The sequence below is a fragment of the Propithecus coquereli genome, unplaced genomic scaffold (genome assembly GCF_000956105.1).
Source record: "Propithecus coquereli isolate 6110/MARCELLA unplaced genomic scaffold, Pcoq_1.0 Scaffold15, whole genome shotgun sequence".
In the NCBI taxonomy this organism is placed as follows: Eukaryota; Metazoa; Chordata; class Mammalia; order Primates; family Indriidae; genus Propithecus; species Propithecus coquereli.
Window position 1 is genome coordinate 11,253,642 of NW_012139413.1, and position 17,923 is coordinate 11,271,564.

At 38.3% G+C, this 17,923-nt stretch overlaps 1 pseudogene; it reads left to right on the forward strand.

The window, feature by feature from the left end:
- The first annotated feature begins 16,728 nt into the window (after positions 1–16,728).
- The window catches only part of LOC105806942, a 105,817-nt pseudogene continuing 104,622 nt past the window's right edge, over positions 16,729–17,923 (forward strand).

Consider the following 17,923-nt stretch of genomic DNA (forward strand, 5'->3'; position numbering starts at 1 on the left):
CATTCTCATCAGAGGTAAGAAAATTAAGTTGCTGTCCTTCATTCGCCCAAAAATGATTGTTATGCCATTTCTTGTGGGTGCACTGAGCCAGAACTGCAGAGATAATAGGTTATTATAGGAAAATTTGGCTTTGACATTTGTATGATAAATTTGAAGTCAATTAGATGAAAAATACTCCATTAGATAAAGTGAGTGTACCAATTACTGTGAAGATGGCCTACTGCTAATAATATAATTGAAATTTGGAGAGAGGAAGGCTCAACCCTCCAGAAACTGACTACATCAGGGACAATAATACAATTGTGTAAACATGTGTACTTTTAGCCATTTTCAGTTTTTCTCAATTTGCCTAATTGAATTTCATTTTCATATTTATATTAAAATACCACCCTATAGTTAGCTCCGAGATATTGCAGTTTTTTGCCATAAAACGTAAACTATAAAAAAAATGACTACACATCTCTCCATTGTAATGCGAGACATGAAGACATGTAGCATTGGTAGCCCAAACATGATATTTTTTTAGATAAAAAATCAAGCCTGTAGCTAGGTAAGTAATGATTGCTTTTTAGTTCATCCTAGAAGGAAGATATTTTAGACTCACCAACAGGGGAAAAAGAAACTCATCCTCATGGTGTGCTCACTGCAGCTGTGAAGTAGCTGTCAGTGGCCAGCTGCCAAGGTACTTCAATCTCAATCGAACAAAACGGGAACAAGTGCGTTCTAAGAAACAATCCTGCAAAGGGATGATGGCCTAGTATTGAATTCTTTTTCATCTTCAATGATTTTGTGGCCCATATGAATTTAAAATGTAAAATGAAATATTTATCAACAATCAAAAACAGATATGTCCGACTGCTTTATCTGAATTCAATGAGTCTTTCATCTCAGAGAATACAAGGCTGCTTCAGAGGTACATTCACCCTGCTCAGGAAAGCCTCCTTTCAGGGGATACACTATGAAATTTTAACCCTGTCAGTTCAAAGGGACTTCTCTAGGGAACGTAACATTAAATTCAAGTGAGAATTCAAGGTACCCACCATCTTATTTCAGGATTTAAAATTCTTTTTAATCAGTACTATTAAATATAATAATAATAGCTATCATTTTAAGCCCTATTATGTGCCATAGACAGTAATAAATGGTTTGCATCCTTTTACTTATTTCATCTTTACAAAAGCCTTGCAAAGTAGCTGTTAATATTTGCTGTTTCATAAATGGGGGAAATGAGGCTTAAATATGATGAATAAATTATCAGCTACCTAGGGGTAGAAGCTGCATTTGGACTGAGATCTTTCTGTTTCCTAAATACTAATGTCCTTTGACTACCATGAGCTCCCCTTCTATTCTTTCCCCAAATTTCTTCTTTCCTTACTCCCTGCCTGTATACCTAGAAAGGCCTCTCCTTATCACTCTGCACTACTAATAGGGTTCTGTTTACATCTTATTGGTCCTGGCATCTTTTAATAGTAAAAAGGTGAATTTTTGGTCCCAATATCCCAATACCCTTTTCTCCTGTCTTTTTCCCACCCCATGCTGCCCTTTGCCATTTCTAGGTTCTGATGCTTCATATGACACTCTACAATCAACTGCTACCGGGATCTCCTGGTCATGTCCGAGTCATTTCTGCAAAGCTCAGGGGGACCCCCATGGACATCTGGCCCCCAGTAGAGTTCCCAGAGGCCCCTAATCCCTCACTCCTTAACACTGTCTGGATGTATATACTTGAATCATCTAGCTAGTTCTCCCCGCTCACCCCCTCATTAAATTGTCTAGTAACTTCAGTCAAACAAATAAAATCAATTTGACCTAAACTCTAAAAGCCAGCTAAAAATTACAGATATCAAGGCCATCCAGAAAATACTTAGGTGTTCTTTGGGATTGTCGGAGTCTGTCTTATTCCATTTCTTTCAAACGCTTCCCTAAAATCTAAAGAAACAGGGTATAGAAACAAATAATAGAGGAATGTGCTGATTTCATAACATCCTTAGGTTGACGAGGTCTCCAAACTTTCAGATTATCATCCTCCATTCCCCTGCAGTAGCATCCTGTTCTGTGGAGTGTGAGGTGCACGCACACAGACATACAGGCATAGACACACGGTCTGGGTTGGGGACAGGCAGGGTAGAAAATACGCAGGCTTCCATGGCTGAAGTTTTAAAGTTGTTTTCCTCCCTGCAAGGCACAGGTAATGAAAAAATCTATTTTCACTCTCTTTCTACCACTGCCTTTCATAGGTCATTTGAGTATGGGTGCATTGGTCACACAACTTATAGCCATTAAAACAAAGGGATTTGTGTTAAGCTTTGAATTGTTTTTTTAACAGCTGCACTCCATATTCAAGCAAGTATCTTCTTTAATAGACCCTCAATAAGAGTTAAGAAATGTTCCCTGTCTTTGCCAGAAATATATTCTCTGTTGGGCATATTTTCTGGTTTAATCCTTATGACCCCATAGAAGGAGTTGTACTGTCCCTATTGTAAAGCAAGAAACCCAGAACAGAGAATGTCACAATTCAGGTCTATCTGCAAAGCCCATACTCTATTTCACCCCAACCTCCTGCTTCTCAATCCATTTATTTCTTTTGTGACATTGCCCATTCACCAACATATTGTTTTGCCTAGGAGGTGGTGAGGAAATTTTCCTTTTATTTAGTCACATCATTAATGGGTTAGGATAACTTGTGTTATATGTGTCACAGGCAGTTGCCATATAGAATTTCAATTTTTCCAACCAGATGGTGCTATGTGTTTTTAAAACCCAAAGCAAATGTCATAGTGTGCACTGCCAGTGGACTCCTGTTTGTTAGCAACATAAAAAGAAGTCCATTTCCCTCCAAGGATAGCAGCCTCTTCCCCTTTCTTCAGTGGCACACACAAGGTAGCAAAGACTCTGCAGCACTCTTTATGGAAATCATTTATGATTGCACTTGGACCTTCAAGCAGTCAGTTCTGCCCTGGCTCCGCTCACCACCTCCAGGAATCCTGCCAGCCTGATGCACTCACATCAGATGCATTAAGACTTCATTTTTTTATTGTCCTATTGCTATCCTCTCACTATTGCCATAATAAAAAGTTTTATTTTAGAACCAAACAATTATTTGTTAGGATATGTTGAAGCTAGAAAATTGGCTTGTACCTCAAGGAGCAGTGAGAATGCAAGAAAATCTGCTGTCTTGCTGCTCCATTGGTTCCTGGTGGTAGGAAGGAATGGATGCGTTAAAATGCCCTCTAACCAGAGAATTGTTCAAATGGGTTTTGATTAAGCATGGAATCTTTACAGAGTGTCGCTAGAATAATAGGCCTAGTTTTAAGTCAAGGAAGCAGTCAGATAAATTGATACTTAAGACCAAATATTTAAATGCAGAGGCCTGTATTTGTATCTGCTGTGAATTCAGAATGAAAAGGAAGAACGATTCCCCTCGCCACTCACATTTCCTTCTTGAGTTCTATCATATCATTCAATAAGTAATTTATTAAATGCCTTCTATGCACCATATATACTCTGCGTGGTACTAGTGAGTTCCCAGTCCTCTGAAGGAGAAAGGTAAGTAAACAAGTCATTGTAACACAGGGTGATGAATATTCTGGTAGAGGTTTAATTAGGACTTTATTGGATCCCACAGGAGGCACATCTATCCCTAGCTAGGAAGTAGGGGCATAGAAGGTTTTCTCACAGCTCCTTAAGTAAGTCTTGAAAGACATGCAGAAATTAGCTAGCAGAGAGTTCAGGAAAAGGCACAGGCAACGGCACAGAGAAAAGAGTGCGGTGTCTGGGAAACTACGAATATTTCAGGATAACCAACACAGCCGCACAGCGCACCCAGCTATCTGCCATGACATTGTTGACATATTTAAAATCTAGTATATTGCCCCTCTTGAAACCCAAACCTTCATTCTTCTTGAATTTACACCCAGATCCAAAACCTCGGGTTCCCTTTTATTAATAATTTTTCCTTGTGCCTCACCCTTCCATTCAATCACCAAATTCTATTTCTTTCAACTCTGTACCATATTGGTCTTAATCTCCTCCTTTCTGGTCCCATTTGCCAATATACTAGTCCAAGCCCTTTATTTCTTATTCCTAGACTTTGGCAACATCTCTCTTCTCTATCTGTTCCCGCAACACCTTCTGCTCACTGCCATTAGGTTGAATTTGTTGACCTTGATCATGTTGCTCTCTCTCCTCAAAACTATGCCTCTATAGGGGGAAAGCCCATCCTCTTGGCCAAACAGGCAAGTGATCCTTAATCTGGCCCCACCCTGCTTTTCTAATCACAGCTCTCATTATGCATCTAGAGAACCTCCCCCTTCGGTCAAATGGGTCTGCTCATTGATTATATTCCCCTACCCAGGTCTTTTTTTTTTTCTACCATAGCCCCTGTTTTAAATTCCCCAACTGAATCCTGAATATTCTTAAACAACTTCACTCATCTTGTCACTCAGCCTTATCAGACCAGCCATGGTTATTTCCTCATACTAAAAACCAGTAGGATTTGATGTTTTAAGAACACAATTTTAGTAAAGAAAGGAAAATGAATGTTTACTGAGAACCTACTAAATACCAAATTATTTAAAACCTTATGAGTTGTGTTATGTTACAAATAAGGAAACTGAGATCAAAAGAGGCCAAGTAACTTAGCCAAGATTACTCAGCTAATATATTTGAACGCAGGTCAATTTAACTCCAAACTTTTGATCTTTTACCTATGCCATATAGCCATTTCTAAATTAATCATCATTGCCGTCATTATCGTTGTTACCAACAATCTAGCACTTTCTATGTGCCAAACTGTTACAGCAAGTGTTACAGCAGGTGGTTCCAAGGACAAACTGAGTGGCACGCGGATAGTCGGAGAATCAGTTTATTCGCCAGCGGGCTCAGAGGGGTCTCACCACGAAATTTTGAACCCCATCTACCCACTTTTATTAAGTTGGGGTGGTCCGATGGGTGGGGTCTCAGGTGTCTAATGCCTGCCAGGTAATAGGTTAGTTCATGCACCAGGTAATAGGTTTAGTGTTATGCTGATGCGGGTCTTCCGTGAGGGGTGGGGGTCTCAAGTGGCTGATGTGCCACATAAAAGATGGAGGTTTTCCTTATCAAAACTACATATTAATATCTTAACATGATCCAAGAAATGTTTACTGTGAGTTCCAGAAGAAGAGACTAGAGAGAATTAGGAAATAGTAATATTCAAAAGGATACATGTCGGCCAGGCACGGTGGCTCACACCTGTAATCCTAGCTCTCTGGGAGGCCGAGGCGGGCGGATCGTTTGAGCTCAGGAGTTCAAAACCAGCCTGAGCAAGAGCGAGACCCTGTCTCTACTAAAATTAGAAAGAAATTAATTGGACAACTAAAAATATATAGAAAAAATTAGCCGGGCATGGTGGCGCATGCCTGTAGTCCCAGCTACTCGGGAGGCTGAGGCAGGAGGATTGCTTGAGCCCAGGAGTTTGAGGTTTCTGTGAGCTAGGATGACACCATGGCACTCTAGCCCGGGCAACAGAGTGAGACTCTGTCTCAAAAAAAAAAAAAAAAGATACATGTCACAATCCGATCAAGAAATGGTTCGTTCTTGTTGCGTACAATGAGAGAAGACAACAGTTCAAAATGATGATTTTTCTGATTTTCAGTCAGCTCATGAAGCACCCACTTATGGAGCTTCTTCACTTTTCCAATTTGCTTCAAATGCCAAACAACTGTAGAATGATCAATGCTGAGTTCTTCCACAACTTCTCATATAGTTGTGAGAGGATCATCTTCGATGATTGCTTTCAGTTGGTCGTTGTCAACGTCCAATGGCCAGCCACTGAGCTCCTCATCTTCAAGGATCTCGTCTCCTCTGCAAAACTTCTTGAACCACCACTGCACCGCACGTTCACTAGCAGTTCCTGGGACAAATGAGTTGTTGTTGCAAGTTGTCTCTGCTGTTTTATGGCTCATTTTGAACTCTGATAAGAAAATTGCTCGAATTTGCTTTTTATCTAACATCATTTCCATCATCTAAAATAAATATAAAATAAACAGCAAGTAATAAGTCATTATCAAGAAAACGTAAAGTGAGAGATGTGCATTAAAATGATGTATAACATAACCACATTTATTTAAGAACGTTTGGCAATATCAAACAGCAAATTTCAACAGTGCTAAAACCGCAATTACTTTTGCACCAGCCTAACAACTCAGAATACCCTAGAATATTGAAGGATATAGGAAGCATCACAAGTCTAAGCAGACTGAATAAAAATGAATTCACCCCTGGAAAAATGGTAATGAAAACGCAAGACAAAAATCTTAATTTCTCTGTTGTGTGCCTTAGCCTCCAAGTATTCTCTGTTCAAGGGCATATATTCATTCCTGAGAATGACTGCATCCAGTCATTTATGGATAGCTGGGAATTAATTGAGTGCTTTGTTTCTGCCTAGGCCACCTGGATGAGAAGGTTCTGGGGTTTTATCAGAAGGAGGATTATTTTGAAAAAGAACAGTCTCTCAGAAAGAGAGTTTTGAGTGACTTTTGCAGTAAGGGCCTTTGGACATAAAAGAACAGACGCAGTGAGAGCACTTGATGCTGAGAAAGGAGAAGGGAAAGCCAGAGGGCAGAGGAAAACACGGCAAAGAGTATGACACATTATTCTACCTCAAATCTGCCTCCAGGTTGATCCTACCTAGCAGCAAACAGGAATTTTCAGAAAATTATCATAAGCCACACTTAACTCTGAAGGCCCCAACAGTGAATTGGGTGAATCTTACAACAAACTGTACCTGGCAAAATCATAAGCAGTAATATTACACGACAGAGAACACACCTGACAGCCGAGTCTAGCCTTGGTTCCCAAGTGTGCTGACGGTGTAATCTCGGAAATTGTGCTCCATCATCAGCAACTATAAGCAGCTATAATACTACCTGCTCTACTTATCTCATTTATGAGAATGAAATAAGTCAACAAAGGTAAACATCTTATTAGTCTATAACATGTGAAAACACATAAAATATTTTGGTTATTATGTCAAATGAACCATGATATAGCAATGAAGCATCCAATTACATTCTCTGTAACTAAAGACCATCATGAGCCTCATAAGAAAAGCCTTGGTCTTATGTGATATCTCCTCAAAAGTGTTTAGAAAGACATTTCCCATCCTCTAGAAGTGAGTAATTTTCAAGTTCACAATGTAGAATCCAAAGTAGATCCAAAGGTCACCCAGTCACCCATGAGGTGTGTGATGGTAACAGCATTTTTAGTTCATTCTGAATGATCACACCCAAGATGTATTATTATCTATAGATGGCTCACACTTGTGTTTTTTTCTCTCTCTGCAACCTTCCTTTCGAAAAGCACTGGAGCATATGATTACTTGATTTTCACACAAATGGCCAATTGTCTCAAATAACAGGGAGATGAGAAAAATTTAATTCTGAGAGCAAAATTTCCATGCCTGTCATTATAAATGTATCCATTTGACTTATTTTTGTTTGATTGAAATGAACACATTTTAAAAAGTTAAAAGAGTCTGATTTGCTTATTTAAGAAATTCTCTTTACTAAAAAGACTATATTTGTTAGATTTGTCCTGAACTACTGTGTTGGGATAGAATCAGGCCACATACAATGAGAATGAGTAAATTTAAAGGATGGTCTTGTATACGTTTCTTTAGGATTGAAACATGCTATTGCTAATCCTAAGGACCAAATGAAGTAGACAAGGGCAATATTTAGGAAATACTTTCACTATAATCATGTCGAAGGTCTCTAGGCTATGGATGTTTAACAAATCCTGTGAGCTGACATGTACATAAGGTAAAATGCTGAAAGATGAATCAGCTTCTCTGCAGTTCAGATCCTCTAGCTACAGAAATATACTAATGCCAACACTTAAGCTATTAGAAATAGTGAAATAAATTCTTACTCTAAAAGGAATCTTGGTGACACTATGTATAATTTGTTGACACCGAATGGTATTAGGCCTTCCCTGGGCATTTATTTTTCATTATCCTGTGTCTCATATTACCCTGGAAGAAAATAATAACAACTGAAAAACATCACTGGTCCCTGACCTTGAAAAATTCCAGTTTATGACTTCATCTTTAAAGATAGGGATTAATGATATTAGTTCTGGAGACAGGCATCCCTGGGTTCAAATCATGACTGCCTCTCTTTTATTAGCTGTATAACATGATACAAGTTCCTTGACTTCACTAATTCTGATATCCAATGAATAAAATAGGGATAATTGTACCTTCCTCACAGGGACATTTGGAGTATAGTGCTGTGGTTAAAGGCATGGTCTTTGAAGCCAGTCCACCTGGATTTCAGTCCTGGCTCACAACTTACTAGCTATAGAACCCCAGACAAGTTGCACAACCTTTCTGTGCCTCAATGCTGCCATTTGTAAAATGAGTCTCCTAGGACTGATGCATTATTAAGACAAACCATATAACTAAGGTTGCCAAATTTAGCAAATAAAATTACAGAATGCTCAATTAAATGTGAATTCCAGGAAAGAAAAAAACAAAACAAATAACTTTAGTCCCATAGTTATACTAAAAATTATTTTTTATCAGAAATTCAAATTTAACTAGACATCCTATATTTTACCTAGCTATATTATACATAGCACACTTAGGAAAATATCAGTACATACTAAATAATCAATATATGAGTTAGTATTTAAATTCATGAGTACAGGGCTTGGCACACACTAATTACTCAATAAATGAGAAGCATTAATAGAATTTCGCCAATCACTGTGCCTCTCTTTTAGTCTTGGCCTCCAATAGGCCCAGAGCTTGGTTGAAATATAAATTTCAAAATAAAATTTTTCTCAACAGTGTTGCTTCATTCACACTGGAATTATCAGGCCTCATTCATCCAATTATTTATTCAATAAATGCTTACCATTCATTAGATTGTTACTATGTGTTAGCCACAGCAACAGGAGGCATGAAAAGGCTGATGAAGAGAAGGGGAGGAAGTGTTGCCATAAGAAGCAGGAGATGCCCACATCTAAAATCCTTGTTAGGATTAAATAAGAAGTTATATGTAAATTACTTTGCATTTTGCCAGGCACCTGCTACATGTTTAGAAAATTGAATCATCATTCTTACTGTTATTTATATTGTTTTTGTCAATCTTAGGAGGTAAAATTAAACCAGCTAGTATGTTTTACATATACCTATTCTCTGTTTACCTGTTTTCTTTAAGAAAACCAATTTTTCCATGCAACTTTATATCTTACTGAGCAAGAACTATCTTCTTTGTGACATGGTAAATTTTGTAACATACATTAGTTAAATAAATATTATGCTGTAATATACATTGTAGTGAGGTAATCTAGTATGCTTTTCAGACAATAATCAAAATTCTTTCTACAATACCCAAAATGATTCTGGCGTCTAAAGATACACTCACAATTACAGTATCTCACACAGAATTTCATCGATAGATGCCATCAGAGCACTTTTAACTTCATTGGGAAGCCAGAAATTAATTACCTGTTTATCAGATGGAGTTTTCTACAAGTTTCCCAAGTTTCTCTTACCATAAAATTACTTAAGATGGCAGAACACAGGGACCTTATTGCACGTCATCTGTGGTCTACATCTGTGCAGAAATTTGCAAATGAATGGAACAAAGGAAATCTTGTATGATGATATAGTCATAAAGTATAGATATTGGAAAATTCTTAAGAAAATTTAAGATTTAAAGACTTTAGCTTGGGCAACATAGTGAAATCCCTGTCTCTACAAAAAAAAATTAAAAATTAGCTGGGCACAGTGGCGCATGCTTGTAGTCCTAACTACTCGGGAGGCTGAGGCAGGAGAATCACTTGAGCCCAGGAGTTCAAGGCTGCAGTGAGCTATGATCACACTACTACACTCCAGCCTGTATGACGGAGTGAGACCCTTTCTCAATGAAAAAAAAAAAAAAAGATTTAAAGACTTGTTCGTAGTCACATAGCTATCACAGCATAGTCACACGGGTAACAATCAGTGAGCTGTTCATAGTCACACAGCTAATAAGTGGCAGAATCTGGCGTCTGAACTCCAACAGAAGTTGGAGTTACATGTCTTTAGTTACATGTCTTTAGCATCTGTTGCAATGGAGTGTGACAGAGATAGGAATTGCCTGTATGTAGCATTCTAAGTCCTAGTAACCATCAGCACTCAACCACCCTCCTGGAGAACAGAACTATTAATATTGTAATTTGAATAAACTGGCTTTAAAAATGCAATCATTTCTTCCAATGCTAGGAAATAGCACCTGGATCTCAATATCCTTGGAGTTAGAGTTTTCGGAGGAGAAAAAAGAAGTTTTTTGCATTCTAGGGTGGATGCCGAAATATACATTGTTCTAGAAATCTGGACATTGATAAGATTTTCTGGTCAACCAAGAAAAGGCAACAACCTACATACAGGTTGAATGAATACTTGAACTAGTGGATTTATTCCAAATATAGGAGTTTCATAATGAGATGTTAAACATTCTATCTAATACAGAAAATGTTTGGCTTTACTGTGAGCAAACTACATTGCCTAAGATACTATTATGACAATGGAGAGTTTCTCCTGAATGTGTTAGAGAGAAGAGACAAGTCCAGATGCAAGGGAGTGGGAACATGGAAAGTGAGGAAATAGTGTGGTGTCAGGACCCTGTTCAGGAGTCAGACAGCCAACTGGGGGGCTTCCTATGACGGGGACCAGTTAAGGGGACTAAGAAAAATGGTACCTAACATTGTGGTGTGCTGCAATCTCCTTATGTTGTACTCAGGCCTCCAGTAAAGCATTATCAAACACAGAGTGCCCCTCTTGGAGTACAAACGGATGGAGAGAGCTGTAGTAACAGAGAGTGGGCCAGAAGTGATCAGTGGAGAAGCCCAGAGCAGGTACCTAGAGAGAGAAAAAACAACATGCAAGATAGATTTGCGGGACATGTCAGCACTACCCAGTGATTTTCAGAAATATTAAAAGCAAGACCACGCCTCCTGTAATCATGCAGGACAGAGGGTTGGGCTGCATTAGTTGCTGCTTAAGGAAAAAGCAATCTGGTCCCCCGCCCATCCTACCCTTGCTCCACAAAGGCAAGAGACCTTGGGAATGTCTGCATTATCTCTGATTTACCTCCCAAAATCATTTCACCAGGAAAACATTGACCTTGAAGTAAGCTGACGTAAGCTCTGTGTACTCTCCTTATGAATTCCACCTTTTCTTTATTCTACTCACAAACTCAATCATTCCTGCTGTTCCCAAATTACCACTTTTATTCAGTTACATGTTTAGACACAACTTCACTCTGCTATGCCTTCATTTATTCTGATCTGATTGTTGGAATTGTTTCTAATCAATGTGCCCCGTGTTTTATTTTGGCCTTTTTTCTTCCCCCAGTAGGGAGGGCAGTGGAAATGGCAGGAAGGACCAGGTGCTTGGGGAAAAGTCCTAAATGTATTCAAACTTAAACAAAAATGAAGCAAAATATGCACTCCCAGCTTTTTGCATTTTTAATACTTTCATTCAAGAGAAGAGCAATTCTTTTGTTATGCCATTTGCTTGGGCTCTTTTCACTATTTGTCTTGCATAGCGAGCTGTCTCACTTCCTTCTTCTTCCACAGAAATGCTACAGTCTCTGTTTAGTGGTCCTCCAGGATCCTGTGTAATATACAGTGTTGCCTTCCAGCCAGCCTCTGTGTAATCATTGCTAGATGAATTGCCCAGGCTACAGATGTTTCACTAATTATCTCTGCATCACAACGACACACAATCCCACTTTTATCCCTCCACAACCTCACGCATTATAATAACAATGTCCTGTTCCCTTGCTACAGTATTTCCACTCTGTAGGACCCCAGAGTGCTCAAGAAAAATAGGAATTATTCCGTATCTCCTCTGAAGTTAGTTAAACATTCCTGATGCTAAGTAATCCCTTGCAAAGTTAAACAACTGAAGAGCCAGAAGTGAGAAGAATTTATTTGATCAAAGCCTCAGGAGAGCACTATGTCAGCAAGGGTAACTCCTGGAAGATGCGCTTTCCTAAACCCAAGCATGAGTGACACTGATTGTAAGTAGTGTCTTAGATTTTATTTCAAGGGCTTTAATGGCACGAGTCCCTTTGTGTAAAACCTAGTCTTTAAGCATAACTTCTAAGTAAACTCCAAACCTTGCAGATGAATTGTACATGATTTATTTTGTACTGTGATAGGTAAACTGATGTGGTTGGCCTGTTCATAGAGAGAAGAATGAATGAACTGAGTGAGGAAGGTCATTTGGGACTTTAAGAGGATAGCTTTCTAGTTTCTTCTTAATTTCTCCCATTCACAAAATAATTACTTCACTTGCTCTTTCTACATCACAGGGATATTATGAGGTTTCTGGGCTAGAGTTGAACTTTCTCTAAATTTCTTGCTGTCTTCTCATACCCTTGTCTGTCTGACTTATTGCACCTATAAGCCCACTCATCCTTCATGGCTCATTATAAATAACACCAATCTGTTAATTAGCATCCATTGTGAAGGGTTCTGGAAGTACAAAAACTAAAATAATGTCTTCCATCAAGGAGCTTGTAATACAGTTAGGGAAAGAAGACATGTAAAGAAGTAAGCATTATAAAATGTGTAACCTGAATGTAGCTGGAGCATCACAGGGTCCATTCTCTGTGTCAAATTATTTCAAAAAAAAGGTGTAGTCTAACAGAACCAGACACACGAAAGTTACTCCAATGTTTATCTGATCCCTTGAGAAATTATCTAATCCCAAAGAGCTGTGGGATGAGTAACTCCTTGAATGATGACTTCCAACATACTTCATTACTTACTTATATTTATTTCTTACTGTTTATCTCCCCCCATAAGCACATGAATTCTGTGAAGTCTGGGATTTTTGTTCTGTTCACTGGAGTATCTCAGAAATGGTAATGATGCCTAGCTCACAATAGTCACTAAGTAAGTATTAACTGAATAAATAAATTACCTCACCTTTTATGCTCAATATATTCTGACTGAATGAAACTGCTCCACGGAATCGCCACAAAAAAAATTTCCCTAAGACCAGCCTTCAGATGCTTCTCCTTGCTGAATCACAGCTATAATAAATCTCATTCATCTTCTCCTGCTAGGTAGGATAGATTGCTTAAAGGGAGGCAGAGAAGACTTCTGCAACTGTCCAAAGTTGTTGCCTCAAAATACTTGATTTATACTTATGGAATAAATCATATTATATCATTATAATTATGAATGTGTTTATTTCTGAGTCATCTTCCCCACCAGAATGTAAGAGCCCCAAGATGTTCTGTTCAATTTTCTAATACCCAGTGCATAACTTTGTTTGGAAAAACAGGAGGTGCTCAATAAGTATGTGCTGGAAAAATTTAATGAATCAATAAACTACAATTCATGTGGCAGCAAATTTTTATATCATTATAATTATGAATGTGTTTATTTCTGAGTCATCTTCCCCACCAGAATGTAAGAGCCCCAAGATGTTCTGTTCAATTTTCTAATACCCAGTGCATAACTTTGTTTGGAAAAACAGGAAGTGCTCAATAAGTATGTGCTGGAAAAATTTAATGAATCAATAAACTACAATTCATGTGGCAGCAAATTTTTAAGCCCTGGAGTCTCTCACTCCTGGAGAATTGACCTGGAGTCAAATATCAGAGTAATTGACTCTAAGATTAAACATGTGGAAGCCTTTGAACAACTGGGAAAATGGGCATAATACACTTAAAATAGGAATTATTATATTATTTCTAGTATTACTTACACCTGATTTCCTTGAATGTCAGGCATTTTTCTGGATGGAAATAAAGAAAAAGTTGATGGTACTACTGTTAGGAAACGTTTGCTTTCCCAAAGTAATTTTTAAAATGTAAAAACTCAATCTACATACAACTCAGCACATATAATCCCTATCATTTATGTATGTTATACAATAAGATGTGCATGAATGTATCCATGTATATACTTTAAAATGTGTGTCAATTACAAATGAATAAAAGACACCTCATAATCTGTGGGGTTTTGGGGATTTATTGGTTTTAATAAGCAAAACAAAAACTTGTTGGATATTAAAAGGCAATGTTCCATAACATCAGAAATCCTTCTCAGTCTTTCAGGCTACAAATCAAACCAGAAAATAAAGCAGAATTTCTACTTAGCCTGACTGACTATTTCATAGGTTTAGTGCCAATAGCATTTTCCTTAGGCAAACAGAAAAAGGAGAGGACAGGAAGTTTGGGGTTTAAAGAAAAGATATAAATTTCTATAACAGAAAGAAATGCAAAGCAGGTAGCAATTGAGAGCAAAAAAAAAAAAAAAAAAAATGGGGACTATCAAAGCAGCACAAAACAAGTGAAGCTGTAGATGACCAGGGTGGATTTTTAAAAACACATCCATCAGTTACCAAAAACCACATAATTATTATGACTTGATATTTGAGGCAATAAATCATGACTTAATGATGTAAGGTAGAAATTAGTAGGGTACATCATAGAGGGAAAATGTAAGAACTGAGTCTTAATTTCGATTAAAGCACTTTTTTAAAGCCTTTGTTTTGCACTTAATCTGACGAATTCCTCTCTAGGATGGTTTCATCATATTCTCAAAATTCTTCACCCCTCTCTCTATGCTCACTTTTTAACAGTATGATTTTGCAGGTCCTCCCACTTGAGAGCGTCCATTTCCCTGGCCCACTGATGTTGGGCTTGGCCAAATGACTTGCTTTATCCAAGAAGAGTGTGGGTACAACTGACAGTGTCCCTGTTCTGAAACTAGGCCTAAAGAGATTCCATGATTCTACTTGCCCTTCTTCGACTTCTGCCATCAACCTGAGAAAGACCTGCCTTGACCAGCCTGTTGGGCCAAAGAGGATGAGAAACACATGCAGCTGACCTTTCCCTACTTGGTAATTTGGAGCCAAGCCCGGCTGATTCCAGCCTTGATGAGCCAAAGACCAGCCAATCTGCAGATGTGGGATAAGAAACAAAACGATGTGAACTATGAATTTTATCCCTGATCTTGACTCCAAAAATCATCAGTCAACTTCCAAAAATTACATTTGGTTTTGTGTAACCGGATTTCTTGTCAAAGATGGTGAAAGAGCTGGGACTGGGCATGGGCTAGAGTAGGGTTGAAAGACGTGCAACCCAGACGGGTGAAAACAACCAGACTCTGTGTGACAAGTGAGAACATGACTCTACCTATGATTTTTTATAAACATACTTTAAGGTAAAGTATAATTTTGTGACTCAATTTAGTGTCTCAGTAAATTCTGGTTATAATTTATAATTTGACATGACTGAATATTGAGATTTCTTAGTTCTTTCTGAAAAAATACATTCACTGATTTTTATCATTGTACTGCTGGGAAAAAATATTGACAAGTAGATTTGGTGATAATAGGGTAGAATTACTATATAGTAATTGTCTTAGTCCATTCAGGCTGCTATAACAAAATACCATAAACTGGGTAGCTTATAAACAATAGAAATCTATTTCACACAGTTTTGGAGGCTGGGAAATCCAAGATCAAGCTACCCATAGATTTGGCATCTGGTGCAGGCCCACTTTCTGGTTCATAGATGGTGCCTTCTAGCTGTATCCTCACGTGGTGGAAGGGGGAACTCTAGTCTCTTCAGCTCCTTATCACAGCACTAATTCCACCGATAAGGGCTCCACCTTCGTGACCTAATCACCTCTCAAAGTCTCTACCTTGTAGTCCCATCACATCAGGGATTAAGTTGCACCATATGTATTTTGGGAGGGACACAAACATTCAGACCATAGCAAATGCTAAAACTGTAACTGCGATGGGAACATTGCCAATCAGAGTAACCAAGGTGCTTGGATTTTTATAACCATGCAAAACACAGAGGACAAAGTCCATTTCCCACCAACAGGGTAGTACGACATAAGCTGCTGTGTCAAGTCTTCATCTTCTCAGGGGAGAATGAGTCAGGCGAACCGAATTGATCAAGAAACCCAGAAGTGACTGACGTTAACCTGAGTTATATACAATTAAGTTTCTGCCATGAGGCTGAATGGCCCTTAACATAGAAATTAACTTCAATTATATGAAAATTAAGGAAAAGGGTATTTTGATATATCTGAGCAAGTGGCTTATTAAATCCATATCCTTTATATGTGTATTGACTACCTGCTCTATGCAAAGCACTGTGCTGGGTGCTTACAGGATACTATCCTAAGTCAGACACCATCCTTAAATCAGTCTAGTTTGGACAAATACATGATTACATAAAGTGATTCTGTCAACTTGAGATAGTTTATGAAGAGTATCCAAGAACTCTGAAAAGGTTTAAGAAAGGAAAGAAATTATTTGCCATGGTGTGTTTAGGGAAATTTCATGGAAGAAGATTGGATTTTGAGGAGTCATTCTCCTTTGAGAATGTAGTAAAACATTTTAATTTACAGGAATCAGATTTGAACAAACATGTGGCAGACAAGTAATCTGTTAACTTAATTTTGCTTTTTCTCTAGCACCGTCACCTACTCGTCGGCTCGAAGCTGTTGTGAAAGCACTGTTTTTGGTGTTCAGGTAACAAAGTATGAGCATCAGAAATGGCATTTAGAGTCAGAGGACTTGACTGCAAGTGGTAGCACCGAAATGCAAGTGAACATAAAAACATACGAACCTTAATGCTTTCACCTCGGCTTTTATTATTTGCTGTCTCTCAACTCCACCAGAAGTAACTAAGAAATTGTCACATTCCCACAACCATGGCAGTTCCTAGCAGGCCCAGCAGGCAGGCAGGGCCGCTATGCGAAGGCCACAGTGCAGGTCAGAGGCGAGTTAGGAATAAGTCAGGAAAATGCCAGCTCACAGGCTCACAATGGCATTAGTCATACCAACAGAACCAGGAAGAAAACACACCAGGCAAACCAGTTGAAAATCTCTGAAAGTTATGTGATGTTTAATTGATTCTCTGTGCCACTTGACTGCCAAAATAAACAAGAAAAGGAGAGAAAAGATGAAATTTCTCAGCTGTATTCTGAGACAAGATAAACACAAGATCATGAACAAGTGGATCTGCTTTTCTGAGTCTCTGTTTCCTTGTTGTTCTGAGGAAAACTAACTGGATGCTTTCCAAGGTCCCTCCCAACTATGTAAACTCAATAGAATACCAATACAAATAAAAAGAGTCAAAAAAAAAAAACAAACTAGGAGAGAAGGAGGAAGAAGATATAATTTTTTAAAATTTTTTTAGACTGGACATGTGTTACCTTTATAAAATTTTAGTTATAACATGAGGTTTGCTATGCTTCCTTAATCCTATGATGTATTCCTGGTCTCATTGTCTAAGACTCAAACCCAGTTCCTTGTAATCCCACTCACATTGACAATATGTGGTTGATGGAGTGGAGAAAAACCCAGGCGTTTCTTGGAGAAGTGCACATCTTAGCTCCAAAGAAGGCTGGAGTCAGAAGGTTGAGTCATGCAATGCAGTATTCCTGAGACATTGTGCAGTGATTTTTATCAACCCTTCCTTATTTCCTTTTGGTTTTGCTTTGTCTGGGCCATTAATCCCAGCTACACTTGGCCCTAAGCACATAAAAGTTACCCCCTGTTACCTGCAGGTCTCATTTTATTCACCAAAGTGGTACATTGCTACACACTGATGTCTTCTCTATGAGAAAATTCCCAATTGCTCAGAAAAGCAATAAAATGCACCTTTGTTTAAAAGTTCTATAATGTTTGTGCTATCTGTGAACACAATGTTATTGTGTTCATGTACAGACTACACAGGCATTCTTTTATTCCTCAAATGAGCAAGCACTAATATAGATATTAAAGAGCCTTGGAGTCTAACTACATTCTGTTAGCCTCAGGATGGAGTGCTAACTTGCCATGAAATCCCACTGGATAAGTTTGAAATAGACCTATCACATTCTCCTCTAACAGGAGCTCATATTT